This window comes from Panthera leo, chromosome A3 (genome assembly GCF_018350215.1).
Source record: "Panthera leo isolate Ple1 chromosome A3, P.leo_Ple1_pat1.1, whole genome shotgun sequence".
NCBI lineage: Eukaryota > Metazoa > Chordata > Mammalia > Carnivora > Felidae > Panthera > Panthera leo.
Genome location: NC_056681.1, coordinates 86,570,055 through 86,587,211, shown reverse-complemented (window position 1 = coordinate 86,587,211; position 17,157 = coordinate 86,570,055). Strand labels below are relative to the sequence as shown.

The following is a 17,157-nucleotide window of genomic DNA, read 5'->3' as shown; positions in this document are numbered from 1 at the left end:
CTTATGCTATGTGCTATGGCAGTGACCTCTAGACTCAAAACAAGTATTTTTTCGATCTTCCAGAGTTGATTCTCCCCTATTTCAGGTCAAAGTGTCCACCAAACCACAGGTGAGAGAGTAATTTCAAGGTTGAGATATAAGTGCCCAAAGAAAGCAGGAGCAGAAATGGGAGGAAACACTTGCCTCCAGAAAGAGCTCATTCCTGACAGTGTAGGACTGTCAGGGTAGAGAAGACTTCGGAGAATGCCCAACCCACCCCTTCAGTTTGCAGATGGGAAACAGCCCTGTCTACACGTAAGTGGTGGGTCTGGCCTCTGGGTAATGTGCACGGTAATAACGGGTTGGGTTCTCTCGCCTGACCTGAGGTGGGCAGCACGGGTTCCCCCGAGGACGGGAGAATCCATGCCATCCTTCTGACGAGAGACAGAACAGGAAGGTCCACAGTGAGGGTGGTATAGCCAGCCTCGTGGTCTAACTGCTAATTTTACATGATGGCCTTCAGACAGGCAGGAACTCTTCCTTCAAAGACCATGTCATATTTCCTCCATCGCAAAGTGGCTGCAGCCTGGAGCCCAACCGCTTGGGTTTATAACTCTCCTAAACACACTCATAGCTATTTGACCTGGGGCAAGTTATTATTTCTCTGCACTTCAGTTTCCTCATTAGTAACAGGGAATTATTTTTTCATGTTTATTTATTTTTGAGAGAGAGAGAGAGAAAGAGAGACAGACAGAGACACAGAATCTGAAGCAGGCTCCAGGCTCCGAGCTCAAATTCACGAACCATGAGATCATGACCTGAGCTGAAGTCGGAGGCTTAACCGACTGAGCCACCCAGGTGCGCCAACATGGAATTCATAACAATAGTTACTTTATAGGGTTGTTGCAAAGATTAATCAAGTCATTACATCATATGAAATATTTAGAATGGTACACACATTATGTACTCAACAACGTTAGCTATTCTTTTTATTACTCTATTCTCTCCAAGTAACCTTTACTGCCACATCTACATATTCTAGCATTACCTGTATAGTGAGCTGTGTAAGGTATGGGTTACCAACTCTACCCTTATTAAAAACACCTGAGAGGTACAGAGTTCAGCTTTCACGTCTACCGACACGTCAAACCACATTTCCCGCATGTTTCCTTTGGCCACCAAGTCTGTGTGTGTCTGTCCTCTGACAAGATCATGGTCCTCACAGCTGTCTGAATTCTAAGATGGCACCCCCCCTGGACTCTGCTCACCAGATTTCCATCCTGGGCCCTCACTTTCCAGGGGTTGGAGGTGGTGACGAGGCAGAGGACATACTAACTGTAGAGAAGCATGAGAGAGGGAAATTTAGGTGGGGATGGAAATGTTCCTTATCTCGACTGAGGCAATAGTACCCAGCTGTATGCGTTCGTCAAAACTTACTGAATTCACCTCATACCTATTACGATGGCAACTATAAAAAACGCACACAGAGAAAAAAGTGTTGGTGAAGATGTGGAGAAATTGGGACACTTGCATACTATTGTAAGAATGTAAAACGGCACAGGGGTGCTTTGGTGGCTCAGTGAGTTGAGTGTCTGACTTCAGCTCTGGTCATGATCTTGCGGTTCATGGGTTCAAGCCCTGCACTGGGCTCGGTGCTGTCAGTGCGAAGCACACTTTGGATCCTCTGTTCCCCTCTCTCTCTGCCCCTCCCCTGCTCACGCTCTCAAAAACTTAAAAAAAAAAACCAAGAATGTGAAATGGTACAGCCACTGTGAAAATCAGTATGGCAGTTCCCCCCTCCCAAAATAAAAATAGAATAATTACCATAAGGTCCAGGAATTCCACTTCTGGGTATATATTCTAAATATATATACTTCTGGGTACATAGGTATTCAAAAGAACTGAAAAGCAGAACCTTGAAGAAATATTTGTATACCCATGTTCGCAACAGCATTATTCACAGTAGCCAAAAGGTGGAACCACATGCAACCCATGTCTCAATTGACGGGTGGATGGATAAGCAAAATCTGGTACATATATACACAAAATGGAGTATTATTCAGCCTTAAAGAGTAAGGAAATTTGGCATGTGCTACAACATTGATAAACCTTAAGGACATTGTGTTAAGTGAAATAAGCCAGTAATAAAAGTCATAAATACTATATAATTCCACTCATTTTAGGTGCTTAGAGAAGTCAGATTCATAAGACAGAAAGTAGAATGGCAGTGTCAGGTGGTGAAAGAAGGAAGGAATAAGAAGTTATACTCTAGCAGGTACAAAGTTTCAGTTTAACAAAATGAAGAGTTCTGTGATTAGACAGTGGTGATGGTTGTAAAACACTGTCAATATGCTTAATGCCACTGAACTATATACACTTAAAATGGTCAGGATGGTAAATTTTATCCTATGTCTATTTTACCAAAATTTTTAAAAATAATTTTTTAAAATGTGAAGTCTTTAAAAAAAAAAAACAACACCTCCTTGGGGGCACCTGGGTGGTTCGGTTGGTTAAGCGTCCAACTTCAGTGCAGGTCATGATCCCACGGTTCATGGGTTTGAGCCCCACATTGGGCTCTGTGCTGACGGCTCGGAGCCTGGAGCCCACTTCAGATTCGGTTTCCCTCTTTCTCTTCTCCTCCCCTGCTCATGCTCTCTCTCTTTCTCAAAAATAAATAAACATTTAAAAAAGTTAAAAAAAAAAAAACTCACTAAACTAACCAGTTAAGACCTGTGCATTTTATTGTATGTAAATTATACCTCAATAAAATAATATACATCTCTACAGCTTAAGAGGCCAAGGTCTCAGCTTTGTATGCTGATAGTACCCTCTCAGGGCAAGCACGTTGCTCTTACCCTTCATTTAGCAATACCCACTTTTAAGGCAAAACCTCACTCTGTGGAACCTAAAATTCCATATAGCTTTTGAACAGCATCATGGGCAAAATCATGTCTCCTCAGGTATAACAATTATTTAAAGAGAAAATCTGTTCCTTGTGGTTAGGTTTTGCCAACAGGTTACATTATGTTTACTGACCCATTTTCAGAGTTATTTTGGAATCAGAGGACTTCAAGGAAAAGTGAATGGTCACTTTATTCCATGTTCCTTCTTCAGAAATACCAGAAATAAACTATTCCAGGCAAGTGAGAATCTGATGCAGAAACCGCAACTGGTCACAAGCTCCTGCACCGATCTCCAGTTCTGGTCTGTTCTAGCATCATGTCTTCATGTGACCTTCTGCACTTGGGTCACCCCGGCCTCTCCTTATGAATCATAGTTCAGGCTGCCATGTCCCAAGGCCCAGATTCCAAGGTCTTGGTATCTTTTCTTGTGTCAGCAAGCATGAGTCTTAGAGATAAGGCAAGAGGAGGACCTCTTCAGAAAAAAGAACCCTGAATCTAGCATCTACTCTTTCTCTTACACTCCTTCCCAGAGAACTAAAATCCACTCCATCTTTCTTTACAAAAGCCTTGCGATGCAGGAAGGGAACAGACATCTGGATCTGAATGAGAAACTGAAGCACAGGAAAGAAGGAGTCAGTGAGAAACCAGACATGCAGCCAGCCTCCGTGTTGTCTGGCTGGTTTTATTTATTTGTAGGTAGGAAAACAGAGTACAATGCAGTCCAATCCTTTCCTTATCAACACCACCACTTTTTGCCCAGGAGGGAAGAAAAACTCTCTTCCCAGATGCACAGAGAAAGCTTTGAGTTTTCCTTCGTAGATTTACAGTGGCTCAGCCTCCGAGATCTGGAAGTGAGCAGAGAATAAACACTGCTCTCTTAAATGTCACATTTTCTCCTGTCACCTCCCATGCCCTGAAAATATGCAAGTTTGTGGGCAGCTGACAGCCCCTGGAGCAGCCACTCCCTCAGTGGGCCAGGGCGGGGTTCTATTTCCAAATCTTGCCAGAATTCAAGCTGACTCTGGCAGAAGAATACAAAAACAGAACTGTTCAAATTCTTCCACAGTGGATTCTGATTCACGTAGGGAACTTGCTATTTCTGACGTAGCCTCTCCCAATTTTTCATTAAAAACCCGATGAAGGCATGGGGAGGCGCAGGAAGAAACTCCTGGCAAAACTGAAAAGCCTAGGACTGACATGAGATTATGTCAGAAGCCAAGAGGAATAGAAACTAATTTAAGACAGATGGAGAGTGAGTGTGTGTATGTGCATGTGTTTGTATGTGTGTGCATGATAGTGGGGAGATGGGTTATAACTCCCTATCAGCTCTGTCTGATAAGGGGATCCATCCAGAAAACCTCATCCCAGCCCACCAATCCGACTTGAGGAGTTGTGAGATGGGTCTGTTACTGACCCTATTCACATCCAAATGAGCAAAGAGGTGTTAGGTGGACACAGTCATGGCAAAATGGATGCAGGGAAAGGTGACCAATGAGAAGAACCTTTGCACAAATGCATGCTGGGAAGAGTATATCTATCTATATCTCTCTATATCTATATATGTAGATATAGATAGATATGTTTATTTATTTATTTACTTATTTATTTATTTAGAGCATGTGATAGAAAGGGAGGGGCAGACAGAGAGAGAGAGAGAGGGAGAGAGAGAAAATCCTAAGCAGGTTCTGTGCTCAGTGCAGAGCCTGACTCATGGCTCGATCGTGACCTGAGCTGAAACCAAGAGCTGGACGCTTAACTGACCGAACCACCCAGGTGCCTCTGAAGCATATTTTATATATTTATATATTAAAATAGTACACGCACACACACACACACAAACAAGGCTACAATCTTTATAATTATCTTTGTGAGATATTTCATTCTTCTTTTGACCTATTTCTTATGATATCTGATATTTATGAAAATTTCCACTTGTCCTCCAAATTTACAAGGGTATCCAAAGCCCAGCCAGCCATATGCTTGCTTGCTTTATTTATGTGTTTATAACATAATATTTGGGTGTAATATTAAGCCTTATTATTGGTTTAACCTGCTTTTTTGTTGTTGTTAAGTAGGCTCCCTGCCCAGCATGGAGCCCAACACAGGGCTTGAACTCACAACCCTGAGATCAAGACCTGAGCTGAGATCAAGAGTCAGACCCTTAACCAACTGAGCCACCCAGGGGCTCCTAACTTGCTTTTTAGATTAGTTATAGGAACACTGAATCTTTCTCCCTTTTTTCAACTCATATCCCTCTTTGTGTATTATCTGTTGGCATTTTTCACCCATTTTTAGCATCTTAGTTCTTTACTAACATTTATAGAAATTATTATGTTATAAAATTTAATATTTTATATCTAAATGTATTATTAAGTATTTTACCAATTTAACATTATCCTTTTAATTCAGTACAGCCAAAATTTGGAAGAAAATTTTCAATCTATCTAGCCATTTTTTTCCTTTGTACTCCTCCCTCTTATTACTTCAGTAGTTGGAAGGTCTCTTTTTTGGTGAAAGATTGGTAACTGTTGAGCTTGGTGATGAATAGATACATTTTACTATTCTCTCACTCTGGTATATGATGGAAAACATCCATAATAAAAACTTTCTTTAAAAGTATCTCTTGGAGTGCCTGGTGGCTCAGTCGGTTGGAGCCTGAGTCAGTTCATGAGGAGTTTAAGCCCCGCATCGGGCTCTGGGTTGACAGCTCAGAACCTGGAGCCTGCTTCAGATTCTGTGTCTCCCCCTCTCTCTCTGTCCCTCCCCCACTCATGCTCTGTCTCTTTCTCTCTCTCAAAAATAAACATAAATAAATAAATAAAATTAAAATATAAATATTTATAGATAAGTTATACCTAAAATCACATCACTTTCTAATTACTTTACTACCTTTTATTATCATATATGTTCTTGTGATTACTTATGTCTATTTTGTCTGGAAACACAATATAATGGTGTACTACTACCTATTTCCAGTTCTAAATTCAGTGACCTAACATTGGTAACTTGAAATCAGTTATGTTGGCATTTATGCCAAAGAAATGGCCATAAATCAGGGTTTTCTTTCTTTGGAGGCCCACCTGTTCAGTTTATCAGCAAACTGCTGGCCTTACCATATCTTTCTGGTGGGGCAGGATTGGAATATGTTTGTAGGAATAACGCACCAGCTACTTGGGATCTTCCAGGGAAACTTTCTTAAACTGAACTCTAGCCCTTTCCAAACAGCCGTGCCTTTGGGTATTTTGGGGTGCATAGAAAAGAAGAGGTTGGGGGCGCCTGGGTGGCTCAGTCGGTTAACTGCCCGACTTCGGCTCAGGTCATGATCTCACAGTTTGTGAGTTCGAGCCCCGCATCGGGCTCTGTGCTGACAGCTCAGAGCCTGGAGCCTGCTTCTGATTCTGTGTCTCATTCTCTCTCTGCTCTTCCCCCACTTGTGCTCTGTCTTTCAAAAATAAAATAAAAATGTAAAAAAAAAAAAAAAGAAAGAAAAGAAGAGGTTGTGGTTAAGTTGAGTGGGTGGTAAACAAAATGAGTCATATAGTAAATGAGTTACTTTAACATCCTGGGCAGGAGTGCCCTCAATTGGAACATGAAAAGGGTGGAAGAAAAACTAGTAGAAATAAAATAAAGTGATTGTTCTAGCAATGGGAAAGAGATACTTTTATTCATTTTTTAAAAATGTTTATTTTTTTATATTGGAGAGAGAGGTGAGAGGGGTGGACAGAGGATCCAAAGCAGGCTCTGTGCTGATGGCAGGAAGCCTGCTGTGGGGCTCAAACTCATGAACCGTGAGACCATGACCTGAGCTGAAGTTGGATGCTTAACTGACTGACCCACCCAGGCGCCCCGGGAAAGAGATACTTTAAAAAAATTTTTTTAACATTTATTTATTTATTTTTGGGAGCGAGACAGAACACGAGCAGGGGAGGGGCAGAGAGAGAGGCGGGACACAGATTCTGAAGCAGGCTCCAAGCTGTCAGCACAGAGCCTGACGCAGGGCTCAAACTCACAGACGGCTAGATCATGACCTGAGCTGAAGTCAGATGCTTAACGGACTTAGCCACCCAGGCGCCCCTAATGTAATTTATTTGCTCCTAAATTCATATAATTGAATTTTAAATAGTGACTATATTTAACCATCAGGTCACAAACCCCTGACAATTTAACAATCACTTCTAATAGGCTAATACAAGGACCTTCCAGCAGACCACTGGGAGACAGTAACGAAAGCAAGATATTTTTTTAAATTGTGGTAAAATATACATAACAACACTTACCATTTTAGCCAATTTTAAGTGTATAATTCAGTGGTATTAATTACATTCACAATGTCATGCAATCATCACCACTATCCATTTCCAGAACTTCTCCATCATCCCAAACAAAAGTCCTGTACCTATTCAATAGTAACTCCCCATTTCTCCTTTACCTCAGCCTCTGTTAGCCATCATTCTACTTCTTGTCTCTGGATTTGGCTACTAGGTATCTCATATGTGGAACCATATCATATTCCACTGCTGTGTCTCTAGTATTTCACAACCATGTCTGGCCTGGAGGGAGGGCATGTGAGTGTCACTCCACCCTCTCACTTCTAAGGAATAACCCTCCCACAGATTCACCAAACCACAGAAAGTCTGGGGAATCCAGTCTGTCCAAATCACAACCTCAGTGGGGAGACCCCAGGGCAGCTATAATAGGGAGCTCAAGAGAACCTGGAAAGAATAGAATGTTCCACGTGCACAATTAAAATCTCATTATGTTATCTTTTCAATAAATACCAGACCAGTATTTCAATCTAAAAGAAGTTCATATAACTCAGCGTTTATGAAAGTGTGGTTTCCAGACCAATGTTACCATAAGCTGGGAACTTGTTAAAAGTGCACGTTCTTGGACTCAATACCACAGAATCTACAACTCTGAGGGCAGGGCCCAGCAATATGGTTTTTAAGAAGCCCGCCAGATGATTCTGATGCATTCTCAAACTTGAGAACTATTGCCCTACAGTAATGATTCTAGATTCCAACTACTGATGCTCAGAAAGGTCCTCAAAATGCTTCATGGTCATTCCTAAGTATAGATTCCCATTCATGATCATACATCAAGCATAAGGGAGTGGGGGTAAAAACAGGAAAAATTATAGCAATGAGGGAAAAGTCATAAAGTAACATTTTTTTAATGCTTACTTATTTCTGGGAGATAGAAAAAGAGAGAGCACATATGAGCAGGGGGAGGGCCAGAGAGGGAGACAGAGGCTCTGAAGCAGGCTCTGTGCCAACAGCAGAGAGCCCCATGCAGGGACTAGAACTCACAAACCATGGGATCATTACCTGAGCCCAAGTCGGACACTTAACTGACTGAGCCACCCAGGCACCCAACATTAACATTTTTTTCAAATATCTGCATAAATATAACTCAGGAAATGTATTCGACCAAGATTATTTAAATAGTAGAGTTCTCAAAAACATTCACTGCAAACATGTATTACTCCTGGCAGACCCGATCTGTTATTTTATGATATCTGTGAAACTCTGAATTCAATTCTCTTCCCACATGCTGGCAGGGGCTGTAATGGAGCTCATTCTGTGCTGGACATAGCAGGCTGGGAATCCAGAACAAGGGCCAAATTCCAGTCTCTGCTCTGCCCTCCAGATTTAACCTCACCTAAGACGGCTACTCTATTCTGGCATAAAATTTTAACATAGTAGTGACTGTTGTGCAGGATTTCTGAGAGGATTAGTAATAATGTCAATCCCCATCATACCTTCTTTCCTCATTAGAGAACTTTCATGGGTTTAGTGGTTGGGCTTGGAAAACCAGGAAAGAAATAATGATTGGTCTTAGGCAACCCCATTCCAACGGCAACAAACAGTTTTCAAGTGGCCGCGTGACCCACTCTGACCGATGAGAAATAAGAACAAACCTACCAAGAGGCTTGGAGAAAGATTTCCCCCCCAGGCTAAAAAGACAAAGTTAGCCTGCCACCTTCCTCCTTTCTTCTGGCCTTGGATAATGTCGGGATACCGCATCTGTAGTTATGGCTTCAAAAGGATCCTAATTATAATACACACTGTAAAGCACCAAACATGATCTCCAGGAAAAAATTCTTTAATTTTAGTGAGCACAAAAATCACCTGGGGAGTGTTTAGAAATACAGATTTGGGAGCTGCTGTATTCTAGAGCTTGAGTCAGTAAATCTTGGGTGGGGCCCAAAGCCCTTATTGAATCTAGTTACAATAAGCACCTCTGGTTACTCCCCTCAAATCCTGTTCCAGGCCCTGCTTCTCACAGAGGTGGTCCCTTGTGTGAGACCCCAGTTCCAAAACTGCCGCTCACCATGCATGCAGGCACTCATAGTCCTTACATAAATACTGATTTTGCCCCATCAGGTCCAGGCATTGTGACAGAAACAAAGACAGAGGAGACAGTATCTTGCTGTCAAGGAGCATGTATGAGAAATAAACCGATACATAGCCAATTCAAAGACAAAGCGGCATGTGGTAACTTATCAGAGTTGCATGGTGGGAGAAGACAAAGCTCCCCACCCCAACCCTGCCCTCTCCCCAGTCAAATGCTCTCATGTGACTTACGCTTCCAAGGACAGATAGGATTCCAATGACAAAAGAGTTTTGCAGGCAGAGAGAGAATAGTAAAAATGAAGCTTCAGCTATGCTTTGGAAAATATTTCATTCAGGGTGGGGCTGGGGCTTTAGACCATGGAGAGAGTGGTGGGAGACAAAGGCCGGAGAGAGAATTTTCACAAATGGTTCATTTTGTGAGCTTGGAGGCTGGACTAAATTTTCCAGGCCATGGGAAATCATACACTCACTCAGCACACACAATAATACACACTATATGCTAGGCCAGGAGATGGAGGTTGTACAGTTCTTGCCCTCAGAGGAACTCAGAGCTGAGGGGTCGGCCCAGGCCTAGAATTAGACACAATAAGGTGTGACCATTCCCGTGATAGGAGAATCACAGAGAGACAGGAGCATGCATACTGGAGAGGCCCCTCACCCAGATTAAGTCTGCTATCAGCACAGAGCCTGCTTCAGATCCTCTGTCCCCATCCTCTCTCTGCCTCTCCCTCTCCCTGTCACGGTGCCCCTCCCCCTCCCCTGCTGGCATACGCTCTCAAAAATAAATAAACATTTAAAACATAAAAAATAAAAAGATAACTGTACTAAGCAATAGAACAGATGTGAAAGAAAATAGGGATCTACAATCCAGGACAGAAGTTCTAACTATGGAATCCTTGGACCTTCTAGGACCTGTCCCCCAACACTGATTGGTCCCGGCTCCCGCAGGCCTACAGAATGACCTTAATTTCTGAGCGCCCTCTCACTCTTCCGTCTGGGACCAGCTCTGATCAATATGCCACACCTCCAGTGAATAATGGTCTTGCTTTGTCATCCTCAAGCCTGTACATAAACTTTTCTTCTCCTACCCACCTCCAGGAAGCCTTCTCTGACCACCCACGATGGATGGAGTTAGGTACACCTCCTCTATTGTTCCACGGCAGTCTGTGCATAGTGTATCAAATCATTTATCACGCAGTCCTAGGAGCTTTGAATTATTGATTTGCTTGTTTATCTCCCTAAGGATGGAGTCTGTGTGCTATATCTTTGAATCTCTAGTGCCTGTCACATTATATAATAAATAAGTGAAACTTTATCCATGTGGCAGGGGCTGCTGACAGCCTGCCTAGCACCTAACGACCCTTCCCCAAAGTGCTGACCTGTCTCTCCTACCTTTAAATGCTGCCCCAAGTGTTGCTACCACATGGATGGGCCTATGGAACCAAGAGCAGCACACTGCCTTGGTCTGTGCCTGTCACACTCCTCACTCATCTATCACATGGGACCCCCTGGATACTTACAAGGTTAGGATGGAGTTCATCATGGACAAGTGGTATGGACACAGGCTCTACCTCTTCCCCTCTGAAAGGGTCCAGCCCCACAGTCATCTCAATGTCCCAGCCCTGCCTATTCAGGCTGATTCCCCATTCTTAATCCATTATACAGTATAAAAGAGTGACAGAGCACAAAATATTGAATCAGACTGCTATATTCAAATCTTGATTCTACCGCTTGCTAGTATGTGGCCTCCAGCAAATTGCTCAACCCCTTTGTGCCTCAGTTTCCTCACTTATAGAATGGGGCAATAATGGTAGCACCCCCATAATATGGATGAAAATTTAATAAATAACACGCCAGTTGTTTGGCACAGGGTCAGGCTCATAGGAAACACTGGTGAACATTACCTATTAATATCTGTGACACGGAGGCTCTGACATGCAGAGGCAGAGCCCTCATTGACTAAGACACATCTGGCTGAAGACGAGGTCCAGGCTCTGGAGCCAAGGCCGGGCCCCTCAGTGCCAAGGTCTGATATCACTGCTAGGACTTCGACCTAGGGCCCTGCAAGCTGGTCTATCTAGTCTACAAGCTGGGACATATTCCATCTACCTCCTCTCTCTGCTTCTGCAGCTAAACACACATGGAACTGATCAGACCATTTAAATCAGAGCTTTCTCCACCATGCAGTTCAAGGCACCTTACATTCCTTTTGGAACTAGCTGGAGTGAAGTCAAATAAATAATTAATCCAACTGAAATGTATGACAAGAATGAGCAATTGCTATTACATCTCATTGGAAAATGAAGCATAATTGCATGTTAGCTCTTTGTATACAAATAAGAAAGTATATGATCATGTATTAATTTTGAGGTTGGAAAAATTTGATAATATACTTTTTTTTTTTTTAGAGAGAGAGCACAGGAGCTGGGGAGAGGGTCAGAGGGAGAGGAGAGAGGGGCAGAGGAGAGAGATAACCTTAAGCAAGTTTCATGCTCAGCACAGAGCTTAACACAGGGCTTGATCCCACGACCCTGGGATCATAACCCGAGCCAAAACCAAGAGTCAGACGCTCAGCTAACTAAGTCACCTGGCCCACCTACTTTTCATTTCTACTTCATTCTCCCTCTTCACAAACAATGTTAAATGGGTAGATGATAGCTGTAACTCTCTATTTTAAAAAAATATGATAAAAATTCAAATAACGTATAAAGGTATAAAGTGGTAAATCTGGATGAACTTTACCCCCTACCTAGTTATAGCAACCACTGTTATAGTGCATACTATTGGAAATATTTAATGCATTAACAAGCATATAGACTACAAATAGCTTCCATTATTCTTACAAAAGAAACAGCATACACTGCACACCTGTATTTTGCTTTTTAAAAAATGTATCTTCAATACCAATCTGTATCTGTTCCTATCAACCTGCATCACTTTTTTTTTTTTTTTTTTTTTGAGAGAGAGAGAGCACAAGCAGGGAGAGGGGCAGAGAGAGAGAGAGAGAGAAAGAAAAAGGGGGGGGGAGGGGCAGAGAGAGTGGGGGAGGGAGGGAGAGAGGGAGAGAGGGAGAGAGGGAGAGCGGGAGAGAGGGAGAGAGAGAGGGACGGAGGGAGAGAGGGAGAGAGGGAGAGGGAGAGGGAGAGGGAGAGAGAGAGAGAGAGAGAGAGAGAGAGAGAGAGAGAACCCCAAGCAGGCTCCACACTGCTAGGGCAGAGGCCAATGTAGGGCTCGAGCTCACAAACTGCGAGATCATGACCTGAGCCAAAATCAAGAGATGGATGCTTAACCAACTGAGCCACCCAGGAGCCCCTCAACCTGCATCACTTTTTAATAGCTGCATGGTATTGCACTGAATGGATGTTCCATAATTTAACCAGCCCCTTGGTGATAGATATTTAGTTCATTTCCACTCTTTTGCTGCTACAAACAAGGCTGCAGTATATATATCCTTATACACATGCCTCTACATACATATCCAAGTATATCTTTATGATAAGTTCAGAATTCAAATTGCCAGAACAAAGGCAAAACCATTTTTTAAATTTTGACAAACTGACAACTTTTAGGGCAATTCTGAACAGTATACCTACATAACTGCTATGTATCCATGATTGAGTTTAGACAGATGTCTATAAACCCCTTGAAATTGTATAAGCAATGTCAAATATGTGTTTCTTTTTCTCAAGAGAACTTCATGGCTTTAATCAGATTCTCAAAGTGGTCCTAACTAACAAGGATAAGAATTACTGAGTCAAGAGATTCTTGTATAGCACCAAAAAGCATCAATAGCAGAAGTTAAAGCTAGGCAGGACCCAGAAACTTTCTGAGCCCCCTGGAGAGGAGAGGGAAGATGCTGGGGACTGATTATACCAACAGGCTTGTATCTATTAAGGACTTCTTCCAGGGGAGATGACTCAATTACACATAAATTAGGAGAACTTGTTCCCACTCACAAACCAGTCCTTCTATGTTAGCTTCTGGTAATAATTTAATGTTACCTCTTAGGAGGAGTGACGGGAGTGCCTCAACCCAGGAATGAATCCACAGTGACTGGGTAGGGAGGTCTTTCTATTGATCTGACAAAGGGCACTCTCTGGGCCTCCTGCTCTAAGTCAGCCTGCTTATGCTGTGTTATATCTACGTCTTAAAGGGGAAAGGGGAAGTAGGGTGGATGAAGGTGTTTCCAAAGCAATTTACAGTCTGGCCTATAGCTGCAATTCTCCCCTCTTGCTGTTATGGTTCATTCTAGTGCAAACATTCACTTGGGTTCTTATGCCTAGCAAAACAGACCAAGAAGCAGTATGGCAATTTACTGACCTCAAGTATCTTGAACATTTAAAAAGAATTCTTCCAAAGTGGTGCTTCAGGTTCCCATAGCAAAAGCTCTTAGTCCAATTCAAACACTGAACACTAACATGTCACTCCTAATTTCAAAATAAGCAAGGTGGGGGCACCTGGGTGGCTCAGTCGGTTGAGCGTCCGACTTCGGCTCAGGCCAAGATCTCACGGTCCGTGAGTTCGAGCCCCGCGTCTGGCTCTGTGCTGACAGCTCAGAGCCTGGAGCCTACTTGGGATTCTGTGTCTCCCTCTCTCTCTGCCCCTCCCCCACTTGTGCTCTGTCTCAAAAATAAATAAACATTAAAAAAAATTTTTTTTAAACAAGCAACGGGCCTTAGAAATCCTAAATTATTAGGGAAAATAATCTTAATATAGTAATCCATCTCAGTTTCAATTAAGCTTAAAAACAAGCAAACAAAACCCCTTTAGTTTAGACCCTTTATTTGGTCTTGGGGTGTCAAGCACTGGAAAACTATGGGGTGAATTTGATGTAATAGATTTAATAAAGAGCTGTCCTTGAGAATGGGGACAATTCCAGCTTTTACCACATTATTAGAGTTTACAGCACAATGACAGGCTAAGTTCCCCGAAGTCCTGTGTTTCTGTTAATGCTTTACTCAATTTATCAGGCATGCACATTCATTTAAGTGTTTCCAAAGCTTAGTTTCTCAAAACAAGGTCCAAGAAACACCTGAATCGCAATCATCCAAGGAACCTATTAAGTATGCATTTTCCTGGACCCAGCCCTGTTATACTGGATCAGAATTGCGGGGAGTAGGGCAAGAATCTGTATGCTATGCAAGCTTCCTGAGGGATTCTGAGGTACCCTGAAGGGAAAAATATGGCTTTATAGGTCATATTAGTTTAACCTACTGCCCTTCACAGCCCCATCCAAAAGGGGCTACCAGGCCCCTGCCTAGACACCTCTGCTGAGAAAGCTCTCCATCTCCAAGTCCACCCAGGCTACGGGTTTCAAAGGCCACAACTTAAATTCAACAGAACCAACCATCCAACCCAGCTCTGCCCAACGCCACAATGAGTGAGTTTATTCTCTCATCTGCAGGCCAAGCCCCTCAAGAATGTAGGGGCATTAATACGTGTCTCCACGCCCCCCTCATCTGTAACACAAGATTACTAACCCTACCTCAGGTGGAAATGAAGATTAGATTATTAACCAAGCATGACTGTTATTCAAAGTCCCTCCAGGGAAGACATCACAGTGCCTATCAAATTGCCGCCATTATAGCCCTAACTGCAGTGAAAATAAACCCTCAAGAAAAAAAAGAAAAAAGAAAAGAAACCCTCAAGGGCTAGCTTTGGGCCAAAGCACAGCCCAAAGCCCAAGCAGAAGAATTTTTTTAAAGTTTCCTGTTTTACATTTAAAAAGTATACAAATTCTGAATTCTACTCCAAAATATATGATTGTTTTAGCATAAAAAGTATTTTAACCCCAAATGTCTGGGTAAAGTTGACACCCAAGGAACCCCCCCCCCTTATTTATTCTGAAGCTCCTAGTATTCCCTGGCAGTGCCTGACACTCACCTCCATCCCCCCTCATCCCCCTAAGAGGAACAGGCTTAGTCTACAAGCAGAGGATCAAGATGGGGAAAACAAATGAGTGGCCAGACATCAGCAAAGAAATGGGCCAAAGGATAGGAGTCTATGGATGACCAGAAGGCTCAGTCTTCAAGATGCTGAGGACTGGTGTGGTTTGACTTGACTGTGCATGTTACTCTCTAACTTGCTTTCAGAGAAAAAACGATCCCTAACCAAATGTAAAAATATTTGGGAGGGAAAGTCATAGACACCCTTGATCTAATAGTCATGTGCTTGAGTGTGTGTGCGTGTGTTTCCCCAAAACAAGAGAAATCTGGCCTGAGCTGAATGTAAGGGATCTGGCCTTGGCCAGATAGGGCTGGGCTCTGGCAAGGAAGGAAGGAAGCAGATTTCGGGGGGCTGTGAGTACCCATTTTCTCGTTCCTGTTCTCTTCCTCTCCTGCTTGCTCTTTCGCCTGTCTTCTGACAGCTCCCTGGCAACTAAAGAGCGAGGGTTTGGCTATCAGTCGTGTTACTTGCAATGTAAGGAGGAGGTGGGATGGATAATTTGGAGGGGGGGACCCTATCCATTCTTCCCACGTCAGCGGGAGAGAGCAGATGGCCGGCCACTTGTCACAAAAGGTGTGGGTTACTCGTTACACCTCACAGACTTGCATCAACCTGGGAAACACTTCAAGTGGGGCAGACTGTTGAAAAGCAATAGCCTCTTCGGCCCCAAATCTCCCGGTAGTCAAAGCCAAGACAAAAGAGTGAGACCGTGCCACTCTCAGGCTCAAGTCATGTATCTCATAATAACAACTGATTCCCATGTGCCAGCCAGACATTATGCTGGGGGCATTAGATACACGACAAGAAAAGGGTAAGAAACTAGGGAAAGGGAGTAGTTTCTTAAAAAGAGGAAAGAAAGAATTCAAAAGAAAACTTAGGTATGAGATGGAGTCAGCTGCAGGGAGTATTAACTCAATCCTTTCTAGTTAATTCCCAAAGCCAGCACAGTGCTTGGCACAATGAATAACTGTTGTGGTCTCTGGTCTACTTTCTGAGCCGTATAAACTGCTCCTTCTGGAAGGTACCGGTGGATGTGGGCCGCGTTTGCCTCCGCTTGGCCCACCACGAGCGAGCCCCGGCCCGGCGGCGCCAGCTCCACCCCGTGGCCGCCGAGCCCCGCCCGCAGGCCGACGGCGGGCACCCCCTCCTGGGCGCGGCGCAGGGCTGTCCCCGCGAGGCTCCCCGAGGCTGCTGCGCCCCCTTCCCCGAGCCCAGGATCCCCCGTCCTGGCGCCCCCTTACCGCTACTGCGGAGAATGGGCAGCGCTCGTCTTCTGAGGCCGCGCAGAACACACCCTTGCCGGGGCCGGACAGCGGGTCTTATTCCGGGCGGACCCGCCCCACTTCGGGGTGGAGACTGAGCCCGAGTTCCTGGTCGTCCCTCTGCACACGGGACCGGAAAATCCTCCGGGGGGCGTAGCGCACCTGGGGCCAGGGGCCAGCAACGCCGCGCCCCACGGCCCAGCGAGGGGCCAATCTGGCCCCCAGGCCTGAGGCTGCACCGGGCACGTGCCCGCGCCCCGCCGGTGACAGGTCTCGCTGTCCAGGCTCCCCGGCCTCGGCGCCCGTCCGGATCGCACCTTCTGCCGGGCACCGCCCAGCTCCGTGTCTGCCCCCGCAGACTCGGAGCAGTTGCACTCTCCGGGTCTGCGGCGTCCGGGAGTCCCTACACTCTCGGAGGTTTGAGCCCCCGGGCTACTCCGGCACCCTCCCCGCGCTCGCAGAGGCCGGAGTCCCGCCGCCAATCACAGCTCCCTCCCCGGAAAACTGCACTTTCTCTCGCCCAGCCTGCGGCCGGAAAAGTGGGAAGTGAAATCTCAGCGGCACTTTTTGTTTCCCTCTTGCACACTCAAACGAATACCCCAAAAAGTTCCCAGTACTTCCACATCTCCCTTGAGGAAAATGGAGTTCCCTTTCCTTGGGGAAACCTTTGGGAACAGGAGTTCGGAGCACCCCCAGACCCATCTCTTCTCC

General features: G+C 44.5%; 1 protein-coding gene across 2 annotated transcripts in view; it reads right to left on the bottom strand.

Annotated features, from left to right (window-relative positions):
- ANXA4 (annexin A4) overlaps positions 1 to 17,157 on the bottom strand; it is a 94,720-nt gene that overhangs the window by 45,755 nt on the left and 31,808 nt on the right. The window contains exon 1 of one of the 2 annotated variants that reach the window (XM_042932568.1): positions 16,426 to 16,609. The exons of the other annotated variant lie outside the window; for it this stretch is intronic. The gene's annotated coding sequence lies outside the window, so the exon portion shown is untranslated. Of the gene's footprint in view, positions 1 to 16,425; positions 16,610 to 17,157 lie in introns of those variants that run through there. 2 annotated transcript variants of the gene reach the window in all.